Source organism: Conger conger, chromosome 17 (assembly GCF_963514075.1).
Source record: "Conger conger chromosome 17, fConCon1.1, whole genome shotgun sequence".
NCBI classification, from domain to species: domain Eukaryota; kingdom Metazoa; phylum Chordata; class Actinopteri; order Anguilliformes; family Congridae; genus Conger; species Conger conger.
In genome coordinates this window covers 22,731,800-22,757,007 of record NC_083776.1, presented here as the reverse complement: position 1 = coordinate 22,757,007, position 25,208 = coordinate 22,731,800, and the positions used below count along the sequence as shown (strand labels likewise).

Sequence of the window (25,208 nt, the reverse complement as noted above, 5' to 3'; positions counted from 1 at the left end):
AAGAATCCACACTCTCTCCCTCCGCCCACTCAACCACAAATAAAATAGCGTGTGTGAGTGTGTATTTTCATTGCAAATGTGTTTATGGAGCGGAGCCGGCCACAGAAGTACATTTTATTGTGAGAAATAAAAACTTTTTAGAATTGAGTTCCTTCGGTGAAGTGGCAGGTTTTAGATTTGGTTTGGAGAAAGATGAAAGAGCAGTGCTAAAGGGAATAACTTTCAGAAAGAGTAAGACAATAAAATCTTATGAAACGTTTTAAGATCGAGTTATGTTATTCTGGGATATAACAAAATGAGTGACGTTGTACCCAGGGTCAGATTTAGATGCTTTTGTCATTAATAATCATGAATGAGCTTAGGTACAGTGAGGTGCGTAAGTATTTGGACAGTAACACAAATGTAGGGCTTCCTACACGATTCACTTGATGTGGATGTAAATGCCATATTAAAGAGCAGACTGTCAGCTTTAATTTGACAATTGTGGACTAAATCTTTCCATATTAAGTCCACAACGTAGGAATCACAGCCCTTTAAAATGGTGTCACTGTCCTAATACTTACAGACCTCACTGTATATTCTGTGAACACTGACACCCCCTGCACAGATTGGGATAAAGCAGCACTTGGGTCTCATCTGGCAACCTCAGAGCCTCTAAAGACCTCCTGGAATCTGGGGGGGGGGGGGGTTGATGAATTCAGAGGGCTGGTGACACGTGCCATCCCCACCCAATCACCATCCTCGGTGTCCTGATGACACGGCACAGTGGGGCGTTGCCAGGGGCCTTCATCTGACAGCGGACATTAACACAGAACAGTCATTTCAGAGCTGGCATCTGTGCCATCCCAGGGCGTCGTAGCAGTCTGCTGTTCTGGCGTGTCAGCGGCAGTCTGTATGGGTATACTGAGACATGACATAATAATATGTGTGTGAACAGGCAGTTTGGTGTTTCACTGGAGAGCACAATGCTACGGGCTTCCATGCACTTTATCATTAGGCCTATTGTTGTGTCTGCAGAGTCACACCCTTACACTGAAGGTTCCACTCTGAACTGGGCCTGCTCTGTATGACCTACAGTAGACGTGGAGTAATGGGCGTCGACATGTTCACCCTTGTTGTAGCACCTTATTCTTTACACTGCAAAAAAGTGCCTCTCCTAAGTGTTTTAGTCTTGTCATGAGAAAAAAAATTCTCAAGTAGGAAATATTGGCCCGTTTTAAGTTACTGTTTTCTTGACAAGTGAAATTTTCTTGGCCGATTGGTAAATCTTGAATTGAGTCAAGCTGTCTCATTACATTTGCAATATTTTTGCCTTATTTAGCAAAAAAAACTAATTGAAAAGAGATTTTTAAGTCCAAATATAAGACTAAAATGCTCTGATTGTCTTGTTTTTTGGGTTTTCCAGTGTGTCACCCTGCCAGGGAGACTGTAGCCGCAGTGCCATGATTCAGACCAGCTGTAGTGTTTCGGTATGAAGGCATTGATTTTGGTCTTATATGAGTCCGGAATGAACACCACCTACAGGAGTAGTTCCACCCACTGAAGCTTAGCGAATCCCTAAATTCCATGCAATCTTCAGAAGCGAATTCTGTTCCACAAACTATCTCTGACCCGGTCTTCCTTAAAGAGTTATCATTCCTCCCAGAACAGTGATAATGGCCAGTTGTCGAGGTCTTCTATCTGAAATGCGTCCAGTTGTAACAGGGCTCAGTGGGTTTCTCCTGCAGGATGCTCCAGATGGGGCAGGGGGCCCAACGAGGGCTTATAGCACCCGCCGTCATTGGACCGGAGAGTGATGAGAGGCCACCAATGAGCTCCCAGGCCTTTCAATAGGTTACGGGGCCAATGGAGCTGATGCATAATTTATTGTATTATTTATTAATTTGGCTGTCAGGCTCATCGAATCGGGTCATGTATAATGCATGACCTTCATTTGCCATACTCATGCTCTTGTCTTTTTGATGATGTATTGATCTTCCGGTGCTTATGGAGAGATGTGGACTGGGAACATGGCAGGATAAACCGACAAAAAAGGAGAACAATGCTAAAGGGCAGTTTATCGATTTTCGGCGTTGGAGTATAGAGTTGGAGCCGGCCCCGCAGCCTAAATGGAGCCAGTGAATTAAATGGAGATTATCTGTGTGTTTGCTCATGAGCCCTGGATGTATTGCCCGCGCTTAATTGTGTTTGGTGCGATCAGTCAATGAAATGCCCTTTTGAGTTGTCTTTCTCGGGTTAGTTGGCCTTGGTAATAACATCATGGTTGTACAGTGCATATGTACATTTGTGATTTTTACCCCCAATATTCCTCTCAACCTGACACGTGACCTAGGGTTAGGACCGCATGAAGTTTTGGATAATGATATCCCCCCTTTCCCTCATTGATACCAGTGTAGATATGAGAGGATATGTCGGGAAAATAGTGGCTGTATCACCAGACCTGTATAATTAGTATTTAATTATTGACACGCAGGCTTGACTTTTGTTTTTTGTGCCTTCCTGGTTTCCAGGAAACTTGAAGTCAAAGAATTACTTTTGATGTTGTTTTAAAACGGCAGTGACCATTTCTGTGACCGTTGTGGTCCAGAAGAAACAAGTAACAGAGCACAGTCGTGCACTGCTCACAAATAAGCCGCAGTCATCATCTCCTGTCTGGATAGCATTGCTAAATAATGCAAGGCTCATAGTTGGGGGTCACCAGTTTTTCTGAAGCATGTGAACCACAGGGAGTTAAGCCTGCACTACAATCAATATCCTCATGGGGCCCCCTATCGGCACAGGATTACCTGACAAGAACACAATTAGTGCTTAATTAGTGACCCTTTGGAAAGCAGTGCTTTTCCAGGGGTTCCCCGGTGTCCTGACTAAATCCCTAAACTGGCCACCTAATCATCCCCTGATTTAATTGGCTAAAATTATTGTTCTCTCCCTCTGCACCTTTACATTACATTATTGGCATTTTGGCAGACGCTCTTATCCAGAGAGACGTACAGTTGATTAGACTAAGCAGGAGACAATCCTCCCCTGGAGCAATGCAGGGTTAAGGGCCTTGCTCAGGGGCCCAACGGCTGTGCGGATCTTATTGTGGCTAGACCGGGGATCGAACCACCGACCTTGTGTGTCCCAGTCATTTACCTTAACCACTACGCTACAGGCCACCCATCTGATCTCACCTCAGTTGAGGCGTGGTGAGAGTTCTGCTGCAAAATGGTGACCGTTGCATCACCCAGATGGTGGTTGAGACAAGTTTCCCATCTCATCACTGTAAAGGGCTTTGAGTCTGAGAAAAGTGCTATACAAATGCATCTATCTATCTACCTATCTATCTGTCTATCTGTCTATCTGTCCATCTGTCCATCTGTCCATCTGTCTATCTGTCTATCTGGCTGTCTGGCTGTCTGTCTAATACATGGGGATGAAGGAAAGTGGACATAGATTGAATGTCAAACAAAGCAAGTCTTTGAGGGGTCAAGTGCATGAATATCTGTCTGCTGCACTGTATACAGATTAATAAAAATAAAAATAAAAATTCTATACAGGTACATCCACACAATAGGACAGTTGGTGGACAACTTCAATAATAAACAATGGTTTTATTGTATGGAAACCACCAGAGACCAGGAATCATCTGTCAGCAGGCCACTAGAGAACACTGAGAGGTTGACTGATGTCATCCACAATTTGACGGTTGCATTTGTGAGTGAAAACATTCCAAGGTCAAGATCAAGGTCAAGACAGATTCTGCAGAACTGTATGCTCATGTGGGTTGTTAAAAAAACAAAAATAAACAGTCTGAGCAGAAGGTTGCATTACACAACTCTTCTAAGGAACACAATAAAGGATCAAGGCTCCAATCTACCAATAAAAATCCCCCCTGAGCGATGAAACACCAGATTGAGTTGATGTTCTGTGTCGTAACAATCCTAGTACCTCACTTTCAGTTCTTGATTTGTGGGCCTGGAGATAGACTAAATAGACTGTTAAAAACTTACTGTTTCAACTTTTAACAAGTTAGTGTCCAGGCTGCCTTAAAATGTTAAGTTAAGTGAATTTGAAAAGGCAACTTGTTTACAGGATTAGTGTAAACAACTTTTCTTTCTTCATATATATTTAATAGTATATCGTTGTGCTGGCACAAACTGACAAGGGTTTTGGGGCACGGCTCATGTTAGCTGTGGAACATGGGGAAAGCCTTGCTGAAATTGTTTGCTGGTTCAAAGTGCAAAAAACAGAACACAAAATGTACAATTGAACAGTGACAACATGAATACAAAACACTGGCTCAGCAGCTGTACATCGCAGCCAAAATAAATATCCCATATGAAAACATTCTGAGAAACTGAGAACTTATTACAGGCCCAATGCACTCCAGAAAGAAAGCGCATTTCCTTCACCCAGTGCGTGAATTCCTTGAGGCAGTTAGGGTATTTGACCCCAATTAAGTTTGCACACTCCATTTTCACAACTCCCTTTGGGCGTCATTCCAGGACTTGACAAGAAGCGCTCTTCCAAACTTGTCAATTACAGATTAGTCACGCAGGCAAACAGCACAGCGATGGCGCAGGGGCGAGAAAGTCTTTCCAAATATTCAACACAAACCGAAAGGATATTTGTCTCTTCCGCCCAACTCAAAATCATCCATCCATTAAGGCCAAATTGATCCAATCGGCATAACCCTATGATAATTTATAGCAACCCTAATATTAAATCCATGCAATTTGTTTGGTATCAATTAATGAAATCACTGTTGGAAAATGTAATACAAAACATGAAATGTGTGCTTTAAAAAACATATTATTTTGACAGATTTAAGTGCAATCTTTGAAAGCAGCTGCTTCGAAATGGGTCCAATTATTTTTGGCTGTATCCTCATTTCTGCATGTAGGACGTGCTGATAGTTCAGCCTTCTGAAAGAATATGGGCTTTGCACTGCTTTGGCAAGGGCCTTGAAGATTCATCAGAAGTGTTTTCTTGGCCTTGAGGATTTTATTATCTTGTTTCTTCTTCCTTCCAACAAATGAAATGACCTACTTTACCCATCAAATGTCAGCCTGTTTTAAATACGTGGAGAAGTTTTTACATCCGATGGCCTTGTACTAACTCATATTTGTTTGCCTCTTACTCCGTTACTGTATTGTTGTTTCAGCAACGCTACAAGGAAAGTAATGCTAATTTCACACATTAAAATGTATCTGAGTGCTGCTCATATGCACAGGGGCAAAGGCGAACCGGTGTATCCCGTTCGCACGGTCGCTGTTTCCTCAGCTGTGCCTGGCCCAATGGCATAGCCGCCAGTATTTCCAGAAACTCCGGTTCCATCTCACACTCATCAGCCAAAGGCCATAAGACATCTTCAAACCGCCACGACCCTGTCACCAAAACTGCCTCCTAGTGGCTAAGGCGCTTGCCTGGGACCCAGAAGGTTGGTGGTTCAAGCCCCAGGGTAACCACTATAAGTTCCGTACAGCTGTAGGCCCTTGAGCAAGGCCTTTATCCTCACATTGCTCCAGGGGGGATTGGCCCCTGCTTAGTCAAATCAACTGTCGGTCGCTTTGGATATAAGTGTCAGCTAAATAACTGTAATGCAAAAATCTGATGTTTTCCCTTAAAGGGTTATGCAAGAAGCAGCTGCAGCGTGATCACAACTGGTTGAAAGCAGAGCTTCATAGATCCCCAGATAGCGATGAAATAAAACATTTTGCTACCCCACACTGGCTTGTCTATCCAAGACTGCCATTTCACTGGATGTGAAAATCTGCACTGTGCTATTGGACTTCTCTTTGCTCTCCATCAAGACAAGGAACACGTGCCATCCTACGGAGATACTGTAAGGGAGATAAACATGAATTTGAGCTTTAACTGCCTGCAGGGTTAAGCTGGGTTTTTCCAACACTTTAAACCGTATGATCACAGGCATATAAACCCTTCTGCTATAGCCAGCCTTTGTAAGTCTCTTTGCTGATTTACATCTAATCTCTTCTGAGGGGTCTTGGAGTTACCGCCTATCTCTTATCTTTACTTTTTGAGACTTGTTTTTCTGTGAGACCGTAGGGAAATGTTTTTGGATAGTGATTAAGGGCCATTTTAAAATGGATTTATTAGCAACAGAGGTGGCTGAGATGCATATATAATGCGCTGGTGCAAATCATGTAGCGACTACATGAAGTACGGCAACTGCCCCACGTGATGAGAACCTATGACCTTCAGGTGACATGGCACTTGTTCCAGTTCCACACCACAGCTCTGCATGTTGCTGACAGAGTTGGTCTGATGTGACTACAGGCCGGCAACAGCCTCTGTGACCTTTATGTCTCCGTCCCGATTGGACAGTCATCCCCTCCCCGATCAATTGTGACATCAGCAAGTGATGTTGCGTGTGTGGGGGTCACAGTGCTGAATGGGATCTGTCCATGTGACGGAGAATGACCCTGGGTCCTGGCTGGGGGCAGTAACACTACAGCCCAGAGAGAAGAGAGAAAATGTCATTTTTGTGCTTATGGTATCGAACCCGGTGAAGCAATATTATTATTATCCGAAATATCAATGCAGCTATAGAGTGAAGCTAAGAGTAGAAACCTGATAATGGCTTCTAATGAATAAATCTGTATCACAACAGCTTCTGATATGAATGCGGATGTGCACTGTGTATGATATGAATATGACTATATGAGTTGAAATTCAGTTTGTGAAGGACGTCATACAACATGAATACCTGTGATGCTAATTTAAGTTTATTAAATTCATTTCAGACACAGGGCATAACTTCTGCACATCTATCATATGCCCCGGTCACTGTTTCTTTGAGTTGGCTTCTCTCTTCTTTCTGTTGCCAAGCAACTGGCGTAGATCTGTGGGATCATGACACATTAATGTGGTTAATTAAAGAGTGCTTGATTTGCAAATCACTCCTGCATTAAACAGCTCGTCTTCCCATTTGCAGCACTGTGTCATTAGCCCGTAAATCACCCAAGGGCAAAGGGGGTTCGGGAGGGTACTTAGGGAGGCAAGCTATGAATGTGCGTTCAGTTCAGGAGCCAGTAGCCAACGCAGGCCGTATATCTCACGCAGATGGCAAAAACAGTTCCTACAGTGCATGTGCACTTACTTAAGGGGTCAAAGGTCATGGAAACTATGCATTACGGATTTGCTGAAATGCTGCCGAAACCACAGTTTAAAGAATATATTTTATAGTCCCGCGTATTCTGTTACTGCCACAATATATTAAAGAAACACGATGCCGTTGAATAAAGTTTTCATTCCTTTATACCAGCTGTTTGTTTAACCACTTCCAAATACTAAGCTCCCACTTTAATGCAAAGTTCATGGATAATAGGGTGTGTACGGTTGACCGTGTTAGGGAAAACCCTTACAGTAAGATCTGAAGGAAGAGGAGTACCTCCTAAAAATGTCTTTAAAAACAGGCCATCGGTTTGCCTGCCCATCAGAACAGTTAATCTACAGCTTTAGTCCCTCCCTGACTCATTAGAGTGATTCATTCAGTGGGTGTAAAAGTAAAAGGATCCCTGGCTGAAACTGCACCAGTTACAGACAGCACAATGAAAAAGAGACAATGGCACTCTTTTAACTAAGATTTGTCTGGGAAATCAATCACCAGTCTTTTTTGAAATTAAAGAAATATGAAGAATATTTCCAAAAAATAAGCGCTACTATAGCCTTTGTGTATAGCATTGCGGGATCCCTGTGGGATCCTTCTCTGGTGTCATGGCTTTGACTGTTCATTTTGTACCACACATTGGCTTACTGACAGCTTACTGAAATATACAAATCAAAAATGGAACAAAGATCAAACAACAAATGGTGGTTTCATATTTTAATTTATATCTCCATTATCAGTGCTGTCATTCAGTCTCCATCTCCATTATCAGAGCTGTGTCATTCAGTCTCCATCTCCATTATCAGAGCTGTATTATTCAGTATCCATTATCAGAGCTGTGTTATTCAGCCTCCATTATCAGAGCTGTGTCATCAGTCTACATTATCAGAGCTGTGTCATTCAGTATCCATTATCAGAGCTGTGTCATTCAGTATCCATTATCAGAGCTGTGTCATTCAGTATCCATTATCAGAGCTGTGTTATTCAGTATCCATTATCAGAGCTGTGTTATTCAGTATCCATTATCATAGCTGTGTCATTCAGTATCCATTATCAGAGCTGTGTTATTCAGTCTCCATTATCATAGCTGTGTCATTCAGTATCCATTATCAGAGCTGTGTCATTCAGTCTCCATCTCCATTATCAGAACTGTGTCATTCAGTCTCCATTATCAGAGCTGTGTCATTCAGTATCCATTATCAGAGCTGTGTCATTCAGTATCCATTATCAGAGCTGTGTTATTCAGTATCCATTATCAGAGCTGTGTCATTCAGTCTACATTATCAGAGCTGTGTTATTCAGTATCCATTATCAGAGCTGTGTCATTCAGTATCCATTATCAGAGCTGTGTTATTCAGTATCCATTATCAGAGCTGTCATTCAGTCTACATTATCAGAGCTGTGTTATTCAGTATCCATTATCAGAGCTGTGTCATTCAGTATCCATTATCAGAGCTGTGTCATTCAGTGTCCATTATCATAGCTGTGTCATTCAGTCTCCATTATCAGAGCTGTGTCATTCAGTCTCCATTATCAGAGCTGTGTCATTCAGTCTCCATTATCAGAGCTGTGTCATTCAGTCTCCATACTCGTGTAGTATCCCTATTCTGAGGGATAGGTAACCGTGGAAACAGCCAAAGAAATCTCCACATATTTCCAGCATCCTGCAGTGGGGTCAGTACTGCCATATGCTGACTCACCTGGGTAATTACAGGCAAACATCTAAACTGGCATTCAGCAAAACAAACCATGTATGCCACCAGCATGCCTTGCTCTGCATGGTCTCATATGTAGCACTCAGAGATTAACCAGTAAAAGAGAAGAATGTTTCCTGTTGAGTAATGCCGTATTTAATGTCCCAGAATTCATATTTCTCAGAATGCTGACCATGTTTCCTCCCAGGAAAAAAACTGGAAATGTCTGGAAAAGTAAAACAGAAAGCAGAATTCCTGGGATCTGCTTTGGCTTCGGCTCCTGACCAGTTTAACCACAGTAAGAGGCTTTTTGGAAAGAGTGAGAGCACCCAAAAATTCCTTTCTCTCTGGTTTTGTGCACTTCAGTTTATTCATATTAAAAATAAAATCAACTTAAGAGATAATTGATAAAACCTACACTTGGTTCTTATGTATTCAGTTGTTTTTGTCTCCGATATATAGGGGCTTTTTTTTTCCCTACATTTGAAAGACACTGTGTCATTCCTGGGGATTTGATTTTAGTCTCGGTGAATGTGTGTGTGCGAGTGGAGTAAACGGCTCTGCGCTGCTTCGCTAATCCTTCAGCACACACACGCACACACCCTCAGATGGGGTACCGCCCCTGCCGTGCAATTGGTCGGGGTGACAGCGACAGCCCACAGCGACTGAATGCAGCTCCCATTTGAAAAGGAAAAGGGGCGGAGAGCTGGCTCTGCCCTGCCGGCTGTGGATTGGCTGGGAGGACGGGTTAGGTGCCAGACGCTCTGCCACGAGACGTGACACTGTGGTCAGGGATGAACAGATAAAGACTGAAAGTTATCTGACTTGCTTTTGGGAGGCACGGAGACACACTGGATGCTCTGATACGAGCAAAGCTGTCATTTTAACTTTCCTTTTTACCTTTAATGCTTATGGATTATGGGAGTTTAACCATGTGGCAGGTAAGGAAGGTGAAACTGCCTCTTTTCCTGGTCTGTTGATGTTGAGGTTACCTTTCTCTCCTGGGTTTAACCTCTGGGTGTTCTGTGTGAATCTCCTGTTTTGCCTGTGTAGTGTTCGGAGTTTGCCGGAATGTTTTCTGAAAGAGTGCAGCACAGTGTGTCTCAGGGACCTCTGTTTCACTGAAGTAATTATGTAAAATGGTTGGAATGTACATGAGATCAAATCAAACTGTTTGTTTGTTTTGTGGCTGTGTTGGGCTACACTCTCAGAAATAAAGGTACAGTGGATGTGCATTTGTGTCCTTTAGGGTAAAAAAGTAAGTATAATAATGTTTTTCTGAGAGTACCTAGTGAAGAACCAGTGGTATTGTAACATCAGGCTGTTTAAATGTATTTTGAGATGCTACATGTTTTTAAAGAGATGCAGGATTTAGGCTATTCTTGGCTCGAGAGAGACGTTCTTCATCTCTGTCAGCTTCTGTGATCTCTCGGCTGGATGAGCTGTGAGTGAAATCTATATGAGTCACAGGGGGGATAATTGAGGGGAACTATTTTGAGTTGGCAATATGTTGGTGATGACAGTATGGTGTTGTTCAGCGTCTGGATCCTGACCTGAACATTTTTTATCCAGCCTAATTGTGAGTTGTGCGGTGTTGTGATTTGAGACTCTCACAGAGCAAGCCATTGTTTGTCTTCTGGCACGTCGCGTATCCGTAAAGTGACTCTGAAGTTCAGCCCACATTTTACTCTGCGGTGAAACGGTGAAAGCAGTCAGCTGAATATCTGAAGCATAAGGCCGAGTATTATGCGCTTTAGTTTTAAGGAGTTTTAAGGAGATTTCAGCTCGTCATGGTCTGTAAGCCAGGAATGAAGTCCAATATCAATTTTCCAATATGTCTATCCAATGTACCAGATAACTATTACTGGAACATGCATGGACGTACAGTAAGAACACTAAAAACGCATAAACGCATGAACCTCCACTTACAACTCAAGAGTATTCAAGCCGCAAATTCCTCATTCATGTAAAGTAATCTGTGCTGTTATCTGTCCTGTACTTTGTTTACATTATGTACAACTGTATTAATTTGCTCAACTTTACAATATTAAAGTACATTTAATGTGATCATGCATAAGCTGCATTCATATAACAAAGCACTTGTCGACCTGGCATCATTAGGCATTATCAAACAATCGTGTTTATTTGACCTGGGGGTGGGGATGGGCGCATGACAGAACAAGAACTGGACTAACTTCTTGGATGCAATCACTGCAGTGTTATAATAATCGGGGAGAAATAATGTCAGTTTTCCCGTGGGCGGTTCTGTGGTTATGTAGGCTGTTATTGTACCCACAGAATGGCCTGCAGGTTGTTGTTGTAACTGTATATGTAGTCGTTGTCATTAATGATAAAGGTGTGGCCCCTTCACAGTTTTTAGTGTTTTGATGAGTTAACGCAAATCAACAGCCACAAATCTGCTCACAGTCTGTTGCTAATGATTTATCTGTTAATTGCTCACTGGCTATTCACCAAGGAGAACGGTCAAAACTTGCTTTGATCGCTTGACTGGTGAATACACACGTGGAGTCGTCATGGCAACCTTTGCCGTTGGATTGTGGGCGGAGAGAGTTTGAGACATGAAACAATGACTGAGTTGTTGAGATTGGGTTCCTCTGTGGTATGAAGGTAAGGGTGTTGGCAAGGCCTGCTGACCTGTCACTCAGACAGAGCCTGCAGAGAAATGTTTTTTTAATGTTATATTATGTTGCAAGCGTATAGCACGTTTACCTCTGACTGCAGCCCTCCTGGCAAATGTCATTAGTTTAGCATTCATTCATCAAGAAGGCAAAATAAAAAGTCAGTTAACAAAGTTTGTTTTCATTATTCTGCCTGAATATTCTTCTGTGGGCATTCAGTTTTCTGGGGCATATAGATACTTTTGGATAGCCGTGACAAAAGCACTCTTCATAGTGCAGGAGATACAGAAGGTACTCATCAAATGCGCTACATACAGCACTTCCATGGGTGCCTTCTTTTAGTGCAGTGTGCATATCTTCCTCTAGAGGTCACCCTTGAACCTGTTATAGAGGTTCCTGCCAGGTCCTGTCCAGTCTTTCTGTGGTGGTTCTGAAAAAATAACACCAGAAAGTCACTGTGGTTTCTGAAGTATGTGAGAATGTAAATTTTTTATTCATCATTTAGAGGTATTTAACAAATGAGAAAAAATGTCAGTACACTTATTATGTGTGCCGTGTTTCATTGAATTATGCTCGGCTATTCATAACTCCGTATCAGGTCATCATATCATTTTTCCCGCGAAGAAGCAACAGAATTCCCCGTCTTTTGTGCTCCGTCCTCTCCCCGGCCCGGTTTTGATCGGACCGGAACAAGCCGGAATGTGGCTGGAGTGGGCTCGGCGTCATAGCGCACGATCAACAGGTTGTGTGGAAGTCTGGATTGCTTTCGCTCTGAGCAGCCTGTCAGAGCAGTGTGTCTGAGCAGCCTGTCAGAGCAGTGTGTCTGAGCAGCCTGTCAGAGCAGCGTGTCAGAGCAGCGTGTCTGAGCAGCGTGTCTGAGCAGCCTGTCAGAGCAGCCTGTCAGAGCAGCGTGTCAGAGCAGCATGTGTGAGAAGCAGGTCCGAGCAACGGCATCAGCGTTGGACGTCTGTGGGGAAGGGGGGCTTTGGAGGAAATGCAGTAGCGAGGGTCGCCGTGGAGACACAGGCAAGGCCGCAGACAGGAAGTGGGGAAAGCGTACTGGTGTTGATTACTGCCACGACCTGGCAGCTCTGCCGTTTGGCGGTTTGGGTCGGTGACCTCGGCTCTGTGACTGTGGAAACATCCCCTCCCTCCATCCTAACGAGCTCCTCTCATCGCCCCGATGAGTCCACTCCGACACGTCCTTCCTCTCGCCTCCCATACCTCCCTGCGCCATGCCCTGCATGGCGTTGTGTCCTTTTACCCTGTTTCTCTACTGGTGCCGTGGGACTGAGCTGAGCGCTCTGCTCTCTGGCTCCTGTACAGAACATTCCGGAGCTTCCAGGTGAGGTGACCGTGTCTTCTCTGTAATGGAGAACAGGCAGCCACTGTGCCTCTCTACAGCACGGGTGGGGAATTGTATCCAAAAAGGGCCGGTGTGGGTTCTGGTTTTTGTTTTATCCCAGTGCGACGACACCTCATTACCTGAAATAATGAACTTATCATCGTCTTCAATCAAGACCCTTTTCAGATACGATTGAATCGACCCAAACTTACCCTGTACTGCAGGGATCATCATCAAATCCCTGAAATCCAAATCCAGCCCTGCTTTTCTTTCCTCCCGGGTAAGGAACTGAAATTAGTGTTACTAATTGGCTAGTCTTCACACCTGACTCCCAGGTATAGGACGGATGGTGAGAAACCAGCTGTTCTCAGCCCTCAAGGACTGTAGTTTGATGATCCCTGCTCTACTGCCACAAACTGGCTGATGAATGCAGAAGGGTATGGCAACCTTTACCTGTCCCTCTGCAACCCTACACCCCCCCCCCCCCCCCACATTATTCCGTGGGAGATTTTTATGCTGCTCACCACAATTTCATGGCCGAGCGAGCGCTAAACGCCCTGGCCCCGGCGCGGGGGGGGGGGGGGGGGGGGCTGCTCGCGGCTCCACTCCCAACTGCTGCACTCACTTCTGAGCACGCTCAGTGGAATGTGACAAAGCAGAACATGTTCTGTGTGAAAAATGAACTGCTCATAGTTTAGCTATGTGCTCATCTGCTTTTGTTTACGGTATTTTATTTTGGGTTATGCTATTGCGTCTTTCTGTGGGTGGGAAGGAATGACAGGTAACCACTCACACTTACATAAACTGCCACGCACGCACACATACACACACGCATGCACACACACACACACACACGCACGCTGGTCAGAATCGAAACAGTACAGAGCAGTTACTCAGAAGTCGTTGTGCAGATTTTGCAGATTAGGCCTCGGCTAATCGCCTGCCTCACGCCACAATCACAAATGATTTCCAAATCACATTAGGCAAATGAGGCCTACTGAACCAGGCTAAACCCAACTGCTCTCAATGTGAAGGAAGAGCATTTCTGATTGGTTACAGACTGAGTGATGCAAGCAGAGAGAAGAACATAAGCATTTCTGATTGGCCACAGACTCTCTGACAGATAAACAGGTGTCAGCCCTGAAACAGGGGGAAGAGGAGAAGGAGGTTCTCCATTGATCCCGAGTCTCGTCCATCGTTAGAGATGATGATAGGCTATGCTATGCCTGTAATGACCTCAGACAGTCTGGAGAACTGAAAGCTGCGGTCCGCTGGGTCCACACTCTAATCCCGTATAAGGTGACCACTTTACAAACATTGCTGTCAAAACAAAAGCAAACATTAGAATCATCCTGTCATTGTAGGTGAAATTCTCTGTCAACCTTCGCAGACTAAACACAGGGGCAGCCCGAGGTCGCGGAAAGGTCAGAGGTTTAAAAACACAGCCGCTGGTTTTCAAAGCGTAACCCCCTTACCTATGAGAATGTGTCGAGGTCAAAGGTTGCAGGCATCAAGGGATTTTTGTTTTGTCACAGACCAAGAAACAAACTCAAACGACCGTGAAACAATATCCAGGTGATGTCAGGGGTTAACTCCGAGCATGTGGGGTGGCTGGCAGTGACGGGCATGTCGCGGTCTTCTCACCGTGTTTTAAGGTCCTATGGGATGTGAGGACCAGTGCAGTACTGAGCAGAAAAGAATTACTGTTTTAGGCAAATAATACTGTTTTTTTATTAATTCTGTTTTATTTTTAATGCCAGTTAAGCCTCACTTCACTTTGACTTTTTGTGGGGTACCCTTTGTAGTAGCCAATGACATTTTTATAAATAAAAAACGAATGATTAAATGACTTGAATTGATTGCCATATCCACTTGTAAAAAAGAATCAATGAAAATAATTACTTTCAGTGTAGTTAGTGTATATCCAATGTGGATTCTTGCCAGATCTGTATATAAAATATTGAATATAATATAGAACTGTGGATGTTTTGAATTTGAAAGGAACATGAAATGTTTTCCAGTCTGTGTGATTTCTTTCCCAGGGAAATTAATATCTATGATTCAGAATGAAACCATGCAAACCAGTTCACAGCTCCCAATACGGAGTGTTTTGGAGTCAGATATTTGTCTTGGCACATTTCTGCTGGTCACACTATAATCAGCAGTATTTGGAATTTTAAATATGTGAACAAAGTGTGATTTGGGGTTTTCAGGTCAGGGTTAGGCTAGATTAAAGGCTCAGATCTATATTCCATCTAACCGCTGTGTGCTGTGTGCTGTGTTCTTTGTTCTGGCTTAATCTGCCGTGAATTACATTTTGTTGCTATGAGCATGACTTCTCGCGCTATTCGTTTGGGTAATGTGCGGAGCCATTATGCTGTGGCACGAGTGATGGAGCGCTGTCTTTGCACTGCCTGGTTTTGTTATTTGCTGTTTTGGGAAGAGCAGATTGGCGTGGTGCTATGGCCTCTCCCCTGAGGGCCATATTCAGCCTTCCGCCCTCAACATGGCTGCTGACAGGCTGCTTCCTCCGACCCATCTCCCATCCCACGGGCTTTCAGCATTTAGCCCTGTCAAGATCTGTGTGTGCGTGTGTGTGTGTGTGTGTGTACATTTGAGTCTATGTGTGTGGGTGTGTGGGTATGTGTGTGCGTGTGTGTGTGTGTGTGTACATTTGAGTCTATGTGTGTGTGTGTGTGTGGGTATGTGTGTGGGTATGTGTGTGTGTGTGTACATTTGAGTCTATGTGTGTGTGTGTGTGTGGGTATGTGTGTGTGTGTGTGTGTGTGTACATTTGAGTCTATGTGTGTGTGTGTGTGTGTGTGTACATTTGAGTCTATGTGTGTGTGTGTGTGAGAGTGTGTTTGTTTATGTGTGTATATGATTCTGTGTGTTTGCATTTGTTTGTGTGTGTGTGTGTGTGTGTGTGTGTGTGTGAGAGAGTGTTTGTTTATGTGTGTATACATTTCTGTGTGTTTGCATGTGTTCGTGTGTTCTTCTATGTGTGTGTGGGTTTGCGTGTGTGTGTGTGTCCTCATGTTTATCTACTCTGCGCATTCATGCAGATTCTTGCCTGTTAGATACCTAGTTGTTTACATTGGTAGTTTACAGAAATTACGTCATGCCATGTTAACCCTTTGATGCACACGCTATGCAAAGATATAGAAAATAATAACTCAGTCAGGTGACTTTTGACCCACGTTGTGCATCGAAGGGTTAAAAGCAACGGCCGCGGCCCGTTTCCGCGTACGCCCCGGTCATTTGAATATGAAAGGCCATACGCTGATGATGGGCAATAAGTTAATGCGTTTGACCCACTTCCTGCGCTACGCTTCCTGCAGTGCCAGCTTCCATTATGTCAACCGTGGCCTGGATGCAGGCCTGGCCTCCATTCCGTGTCCATTCAATCTCTCCCTCACGGTCCGGGGCGGCTTCCATGAATCACACTTTAATCGGCTCCGTCGTCTTTAACTTTTTCTGGAGATCAGATATCCGTCACGTCTAACTGCTCGCTTCACAATTGAGCCACCTAATGGTTTGCAGAGGGGTCCGGGTGGGACTCAGATGCTGCATGGATCTTGCGCTCGGGGGTTAGGAATGAAATACACGGAGATTAAATTTGAATAAGTACTGTGCGGTTCTATTTTCTGACCTGCTCCGGATCATGTCAGTTTGCTTTATTCTTGTCACATTTCGGCCTCTCTGTGGAGGAGACCCCTTTTATAAAGCACCTTGGTGTCTTGTTCACCCGCTGCTCTCCCTCGCTTGGTGGGTCTCTGCCTATTTCCGCCAGAGCGTGAACATCTTCTCACTTCTCTTTATGTATTTTTATCCGCACCCTGACGTACTGTAAAGCCGTTTCCACACCGTTTTTAGGGGAAGGCTTTTGAATAATTTAACAGGTTTAAGTACTGGATCCGGTGTGAGAGAGGAAAGCACTGTAGCCGTGCCACCTATGATTAATTAAACATTGATTCAGTTCCATCGCTTCAGACCTTAAAAAAAACGAAAAACGGGAGTGCTCCAACTTACAAGAGTATGTGCAGGAAAGGAATTTTCCCCATTAATGCAATTGAAAAAAGTTTCACAGTCTTTAACAGCCATTCGTTTATGCTGTACATTTCCCCCCTGTAAAGTGATAATGACGTTTCCTTGCAGAGAGTAAATGAAAAGAGCCCACTCAGGAGTTAGCTCCACAGAGAGTGAGGGCCTTAACTGTTACATTAACATGCTGGGGTGCAGACCTGGTGAAATACATCATCGTTTTGGATTCAAACACTTATCTGTGATCGATTGATCTTGCCTGGTACAGTTGAGCCATCTCAGAGTGCCAGAAGGTGGTGTATATAAATGTGCAGATAAATATTTGAATCTAAAACAATGACCCAGGTGGTCTCTGGAATGCCTTGGAATGTCGTTGGAGATGCGCGCGGCTCGGAGTGTGGCAAACGCGAGGTGCTCAGGCTGGTCTGTGATTGGCTGATGGACGGGAGATCACTGTTCCTGCAGTCACAGGGATTGCAGCCCTGCATGTAAATGACAGGAGCATTAATGCAGGGTATGGGGCTGATGGGAACAGGACGTGCTCTGACAGGCTGACACTCCGCCCTGTCGAGGGGCTCGTGGGACAGGCCGGGGAGCCTGCGCTTTACCCTGCCTTAACACTGCAGTGCTTTACCATGCGTTATCACTGCAGTGCTTTACCCTGCTTTAACACTGCAGTGCTTTACCCTGCCTTAACACTGCAGTGCTTTACCATGCGTTATCACTGCAGTGCTTTACCCTGCCTTAACACTGCAGTGCTTTACCCTGCCTTAACACTGCAGTGCTTTACCCTGCGTTAACACTGCAGTGCTTTACCCTGCCTTAACACTGCAGTGCTTTACCATGCGTTAACATTGCAGTGCTTTACCCTGCGTTAACACTGCAGTGCTTTACCCTGCATTAACACTGCAGTGCTTTACCCTGCGTTAACGCTGCAGTGCTTTACCCTGCCTTAACATTGCAGTGCTTTACCCTGCTTTAACACTGCAGTGCTTTACCCTGCCTCAACACTGCAGTGCTTTACCCTGTGTTAACACTGCAGACAAGAAAATAACTCCATCTCAACAAGTATTTAATCTTATATTTAGACTTAGAATCTTATTTCTATTATGTTTTTGATAAATAAGACAAAACTATTGCCAATGAGATGAGACATCCATCCATCCATCATCACCCACTTATCCGGAGTCGGGTTGCGGTGGCAGATGCCCGAACCACCTCAATTGGCTCCTTTCGACGCGAGATGAGACAGTTTTGGCTAATTTCAAGATTTGCCAATGGGGTAAGAAAGCAAGTTGTAAAGCAAACAATACCTTAAAACAAAAAAGACACTTTTTTTGCTGTGAACTGGTGGTATTTAGATATACTGCTCGTGTAGAGCCATCCGTACACTGCAGACAGAGCTCTGCCCTACTTTAATGGGTGGAGTTTAGAGACGTCCGTGTAGCTCAATCAGTAAACTGCGGAGGGAGATCTGCCCTACTTTAATGGGTGGAGTTTAGAGACGTCCGTGTAGCTCAATCAGTAAACTGCGGAGGGAGATCTGCCCTACTTTAATGGGTGGAGTTTAGAGACGTCCGTGTAGCTCAATCAGTAAACTGCGGAGGGAGATCTGCCCTGCTTTAATGGGTGGAGTTTAGAGACGTCCGTGTAGCTCAATCAGTAAACTGCGGAGGGAGATCTGCCCTACTTTAATGGGTGGAGTTTAGAGACGTCCGTGTAGCTCAATCAGTAAACTGCGGAGGGAGATCTGCCCTACTTTAATGGGTGGAGTTTAGAGACGTCCGTGTAGCTCAATCAGTAAACTGCGGAGGGAGATCTGCCCTGCTTTAACGGGTGGAGTTTAGAGACGTCCGTGTAGCTCCATAAGTAAACTGCAGAGGGAGCTCTGCCCTGCTTTAACGGGTGGAGTTTAGAGACACACGTGTAGCTCCATAAGTAAACTGCAGAAGGAGCTCTGCCCTGCTTTAACAGGGTGGAGTTTAGAGACACACGTGTAGCTCCATAAGTAAACTGCAGATGGAGCCTCTCGCACTGGCACTTGGTGTGCAATGGTCAGTTGATTAATTCCAGCCTCTACTGAGCCCTGATCCTCCTAGAAGCTCCTGTTTTAAAGGTCACTGCCGACAGGGGCTGTTTGCAAATGAAAAATATATACATATATAAAGGCAGTAAATTAAAAGAGTTGATTTATCTGATTTTATCCCATCCTTTTATGTTAAACTGAGGTCTTGCAATTCCACAGCATGTTTTTAAAGGGTAGGGGCATTAACGCAGGTGTCCTGGTTGATTCCCCACAAAAACTCCCTCTAAATCTACCCACCTAATCATGATACACATCATCAATCATCTGCACACCTAATCAACACAATCTGGCAACACAATCCCTTCCTTTCCCCCGCCCGCACTGGTACCCACTATCCCAGGTCTTCACCGCAGAAGAGAAATTAGTTCTGCATGGATAAATAAAGTGGAAGAAATAATGTCTAAATGAAATATTATATATAAAATACACTGAATGAATGTGTTTTTTTAGGGCATACTTACATTGCTACTTTGGATTTCCCACATGAGACGTTTTTCTACTGCTTATTATTTTAGTTAACAGGACAGCCTGAAGGCTTTGTTATCACAACCTACATCCGCGCCGTTTGCTGTGAACATGACATGAAATATAACGTTCATGTTGATGAGGAGAAACCTAATCTCCCTAACAATGGCGCTTCCAAATCCACGGCTAATTCTTTAAACAAGGCGCAAAGCGCCCCCGTTGCTCTGAAGTTCATTCTCACTGGTGCCTCCATTTTGAGCCAGAGCCCTGTAGCGCCCCCTGCTGTGTGTCTGTGTGACCCACTGACACCCCCATTCCGGCCCAGCGGGGGGCTTCAGAAGGGGCAAGCTCTGGACTGCTCTCGCATGCCGCTGAACACTCTTTGTATTGCTAATGCCCGTGGCCTGGTGTTCACAAGGGCACGGGGGTAATGCGTTCAGTATGGGCCAGGGATGGCATTCCTCACCACACTGACGGAGGAGTAAATGGCAGAGAGAGAGAGATTGTGAATAATCTGAGAGCTCAGTCTTAAATCAGCTGGGACAGGGGTATGGAAACCTGGCAAATGGGCACCAGATGGTACCCCATTTCCCCAAATATTCCCCGGTGTAAAAATCGGTAGAGAGGAAGAGACCTCAAAGAGTGTGCCACTCTTCAGGGCTGGTCCTGCTGTTTCTGTGGGGTCTCAGAGGCATCAGATGGAAGGATGAGTGAATACTTTTAGCTCTGCCTTGTTTCAATGGGTCAGAAGTTTTACCTGTTTTTAGCCTGTCTCTGTCCCAGCTGAGATTGTGGGAGCCATGTTCTGATGGATCTTCAGTTGAAATAAATGTTACTTTGCTGAGCATAACAACAGAATAATTAACAATTAAAGTAATGTAGCAGTGCCACACATGAGGTTGTGGGGAGGGTCATGATTACTCTGAGAATTGTTTCATACATATAATATTTATGAATATGGTCCTAGGTTTTTTCACACCTACCTGTGTTGATACAGAATGAATTCCACACAATATAAGTCTCATTATAGTCCCTCAGCAAACTTACACACAAACTTATTTTGTGAATTATTACTTACCTACTCTGTAAAGAAAAGTGCAATTGTTGTTGGTTCTCTTGATTATTCTATGATGTTTTGTTAATGTGTTTGGCTTTTCCTTACATTTTTATGGCTTGAGGCTGAGAAATTCAATCCAATGAACTGGCCTGCAACAGTTCTTATCAAGCCTTTCCCCAATGTTATCTGTGATTGTGCTGTACATAAGTGCCGAGAGCACTGGTCAAAAGCCTTACAGGTTGTTTGGGGCATTTTCACAGTGCACATGATATATGTAAAGTGAAGTAAAGCATGATAATGTAAATGCTTTGCGGCCTGTACACTGTGTGCTGTACATATGACAAAATAATATAGCATGATATGCATATTTTCCTGTGCTGAATTACAGTTTTAATTCACAGTAGTTCTTTATGACCTTTAAAGGGTTTGTTTTTCCACTGCTTTCAATCACCAGTAGCGATTGTTCCATCAGCATTAGCATGTTTTAAGAACATTGAAATCACATATATGTGATCTCACACCTTAAAGGGTTAAGTCTGGGCCGTTGTGGCCAGGTGAACATTAAGAGCAGGGTTAGGGTCTGAGGAGGACTGATGGTGATCATTTATTTGTGGATGATGCATTAAACAGATTGTATTATTTCAGCAGGTTTATGGTTGTGTGTGGTCATGTCTGGCCACTAGGGGCAGAGTCTGGAGTTGTATTTTGCTTGTACCCAACCAGAGGCCTCAATTAAAAACTCATTAACTGGGTTAAATGTTCATACCATATGTTTTTACTCACTCAGTTTCTGTCTTCAACTACGACACCAAATTTTAGTGTGGCAAAAAAGAGTATACAGTATATATATCTTTATAGTATCGTACTTCTGGAAAATAGAGTTCTTTTTTGCCAGAGTAGATGTAGATGCACCAATGTTAGTAGCAGTAGTTTCACAAAATGTATCAATGTCAGTAGCGGTAGTTTAATAAAATTGCATATAGTCACAGACAACCTAAAATATGTATTTCCATGTGTAAAGATGTCGAAGCTGAAACAAATGGTGTTCAGAAGGTTCATGAATTTGGGGGTCACTGCAAATAACATCCGCTCCCCAGACCACAGCTCAGGAAGTGAGGTGAATGTCTTCATTACGCTGGTCTCCAAAAACAACACGGAGAGCTCAGAAAACATTACCTTTACTATGGTGATGGTAATGAAGAACATGCTGTACCCATCAGCCCTGTCTTCTGTTCAACATCCCAGATCACTTTCAGGGAACACAGCGAAACATTACTATACAAAAAGCCCTTGCATCTGCGGACAGGATGTGGGTTTGGTGGCAAAGGGCCCCTTGCATTCTGTCATCGGGAGCTACGGTAGACTGTGTTAACAATCAAGGAAACCCTGGATTTAAAGTCAAAGGTGCATTTCTGTACTTGTGGAAAAGACTCATGAGAAATTTCCACATTTCTTTGTCACCGTGCCACTAGCTGTCAGTATGATTTCTGGTATGATGAATTGTAAAGATACTGTGCATTAAAATGCATGGGCAAAGGCCTGGCAGAATGCACACTGCTAATGCAGACAGGCATTGCACATATCCATGAGAATTAGAGAGTTAATCATGAACATGTGGAGTATTCAGTGCCTCTTCAGAGTGGAAAAATGGAAGCATATTTTAAAAATCACACCTCTGATTATTATTTAATATAGAATCCAACAGCATTATGTTCTTTTTAAAGATTGTGTCAATGTTAGGGAACTTCTTTTAGAGGACCACAGTGTAGCAGCAGCTCTGCTGTTGGTCCTTATTTAAGTTTTTACTTCTTGACAGCGGGTATTGTATGGTAGAAATGTACTGCATAATGTTTTAATCCCAGTGGACAGAATGTTCTCCCCAATGCTCCATGATTTGTCTGCCCAGAAAAACTAAGGTCAGCATTTCAGATGGCACAGACTTTCCGCAGCACACATGAATCACGGTGATGAATGTGGAGAATCATAACAGAGCTGCGAGAGGAGAAAGTGAATTGATCACACGTGGACACACACGCATGCACGCACACACAAATGAACACACACACGCGGACACGCACAGAGCGGATGACCCATCTATCCTCTCTCACACACGCACACACTCCATTAATCATGTGTCTCTCAGATGTGCATGCACAAACACTCCCAGCATTAATCACACGTCCCAGGTGCACACATCCATGTGTGTGTGAATGTGCATACGTACCTGTTGTCGCACACGCAGACACACACATGCACAAACAAACGCACGAGCATGTGCTCTGTTTTCAGACTGAAACCACACACTGTGATTGAGGTCAGCCTGTTGCTTGGAGGTCCAGGAGCGGAAGATCTCAATCAGGCAGGACCATCAGGAACCTCTTCTTTATTGTGTTTAATTATCGGTGGCAACAGCAGAAAAGTTCCCAAGAGAGGAACAGAGAAGGAGTGCAGAAAGAGAGAAGGGGGAAGAGATAGAGATAGATAGAGAGAGAAAGAAGGGTGAAGAGAGAGAGAGAGGGAGAAAAAGAGAGGAGGGGGAAGAGAGGAAGAGAGAGGGTGAGAGACAGAGGAAGAGAGAGAGAGAAGGGGGAAGAGAGTGTGAGAGAGAGAAGAAAGCAGGAGAGAGAGAGGGAGAGAGAGAGAGGGGGGCGGCTGACAGCTGGGACTGGGGCAGAGGGAGGGGGAGTGGGGGGTGGGAGAGCGTGGTGGATCTCGAGCAGTCAGGGCGTTCTTTCGGAGGACTCTCCCAGCCTGCGAGGGGCTTTTTCAGGGAGCAGGCGGAGGTGATCTGGGTGGAGCAGGCCTTTCCTGGAATTGTGGGCCAGCTCTTCCTGTTGTGTTTGCCCCCCGCGTCCGCTCCTCCTGCCTGACGACGCGGCGGACCCTGGAGTACCGCTCTTTGAAGAACCTCCGTACGGACGCGGGGCTTCCCTCTGTTTGTGCGCGTTGCGCGCCGTTTTGCGTCGTTATGGATCCGTGAGTCACGGAGGCAGCTCCCTCTCCACCGACATGTCTCCTGGAAGCGGGCGCGGGCGGAATCCACCGGTGGGTAACGTAGAGCGCGTGCGTGCGGGCCGTTTCGCGCGGGGACTGCGCCGGCTCATGGCCAGGCTGTGCTGGTGTCAGCCCTGCTCCGAGTGTCTCACACACGGGCACAAGTGCTTTCTGAGGCTTACTGTAAACATCGTAAAGTTGACTGGCTTGAATGTTGTTGGCAACTCGGTGGGTTTAAATCACACAAAGTTGTCTGCTGATCAGGGACAGTTGTGCATCTGTGGGTACTCCTGTAAGTGTCTTAGCCACGCTGATTTGTTGAGATGAACATGTCTTCGGCATTACAGAGGTGGATATAATGAAAATACTTAACTGTAGCTGACTCCGTGTAAACATCTCTGTATCTAACTATCTTTTCTTTTTTTTATCTTGGATAAACATGACTTTGCCCTCAAGTTTTGATCTTGATTTTTGTTTATACGTGCAGTTACACTGTTGAGTCACTAGGAATGAAACAAACTTTTTTGTTTGTTTTATTCCATGTGTGGGAAGGCGTGAGTCAGGTACATCTGAAATGTGTTTCCCGCAGATGGATTTTAATCGTTTTATGGTGAATAAGTGTAACAGGGCTGTTCCAGGAGGACCGACACAGATCGAAACGATTTTGTAGGTCGGTCTGAAAGGCCCACTGCACTGGAACCAGAACCAAGAACAGTAGGTCAGTGGGGGAGAGTACAGATATACAGACTCACAGAACTGTCCCACCATAGAGTATAACAACAGGGACTTTATTCAAAAGAGATCAAACTTATCTGTCCACGCATTTCTGCCCACAGAGGACGATGTGATTTATATTCATACAGTACAGTACTGTGCACTGATTTTAAAAATCAATAATTTAATGTCAGCTTGTTCAGGCGTGTATAATTGAATTCATTGCTGACGTCAATTTATATTTTTGTAATATCTAAAGTTAAGATTTTTGTCTTGTAAGTCTTGTTTTTTTCATGAATTTGGAAGTATTATCCCAAAAAGGATGACGTATGTAGAAAAAAAAACAGACATTACATGGCCTTTTTATGGAGCTCTCATAGTGTAATGAGTGATAAATCTCTCTGTACTCTGTGCTATAACTGCACTGTGCATTTCATCTGGAATGTAATGTAAAGCCTGCAGTATATCACAGTGTCTGGTTTACAGTTTGTGTGACACGTGTCGACATTGAGTCATGGCCTTGTTCGAGAGAGTGCCAAGAGTGTATTAAACTGGCGTTTTTTTTTCTTTCTTCTTCTTATGAACGGAAAATATGTAGTGGTGCTACAGTGTCTAAGATGTGCATGCCTGCGTGTGTGTGTGTGTGTGTGTGTGTGTGTGCATGCGAGTGTGTGGGTTTAAATGTGTCATTTGGATACTACTGAGATTCAAAATTTCAATTTAATCATATGAAATCTCATATTACCACTATCTTTTCAGGATTTCACAAAATGGAGGAGTCCTCTATGGAGTCGATTTCCTTGAAATTGAATGAATATCTTTGAAGTAGTCATTTTGTTGAAGGGCTCAATTTTACTTCGACTGCACTGACTTACTTTCACTGACTACATTGAAATACCGTAGTACACAGTACTAGCCTTTAACATTAAAATATGATTGTGCCTGCAAAGTGTAGATTGGTGAGGCTGTTTTGAGTAGAGCAGACCCCACGGCCAGGCCTGGGGCTGATGGGTAGTGTCTGTACCCGCAGGCCCTGGAAGAGTGCTACACTGGCAG

The 25,208-nt window shown here is 44.2% G+C and overlaps 1 protein-coding gene across 4 annotated transcripts in view; it reads left to right on the top strand.

Annotated features, from left to right (window-relative positions):
* mid1 (midline 1) overlaps positions 1–25,208 on the top strand; it is a 99,114-nt gene that overhangs the window by 43,386 nt on the left and 30,520 nt on the right. The window contains exon 1 of one of the 4 annotated variants that reach the window (XM_061227122.1): positions 9,604–9,749. The exons of 2 other annotated variants lie outside the window; for them this stretch is intronic. The gene's annotated coding sequence lies outside the window, so the exon portion shown is untranslated. Of the gene's footprint in view, positions 1–9,603; positions 9,750–23,422; positions 23,490–25,208 lie in introns of those variants that run through there. One more of the 4 variants, XM_061227125.1, reaches the window with a different exon arrangement.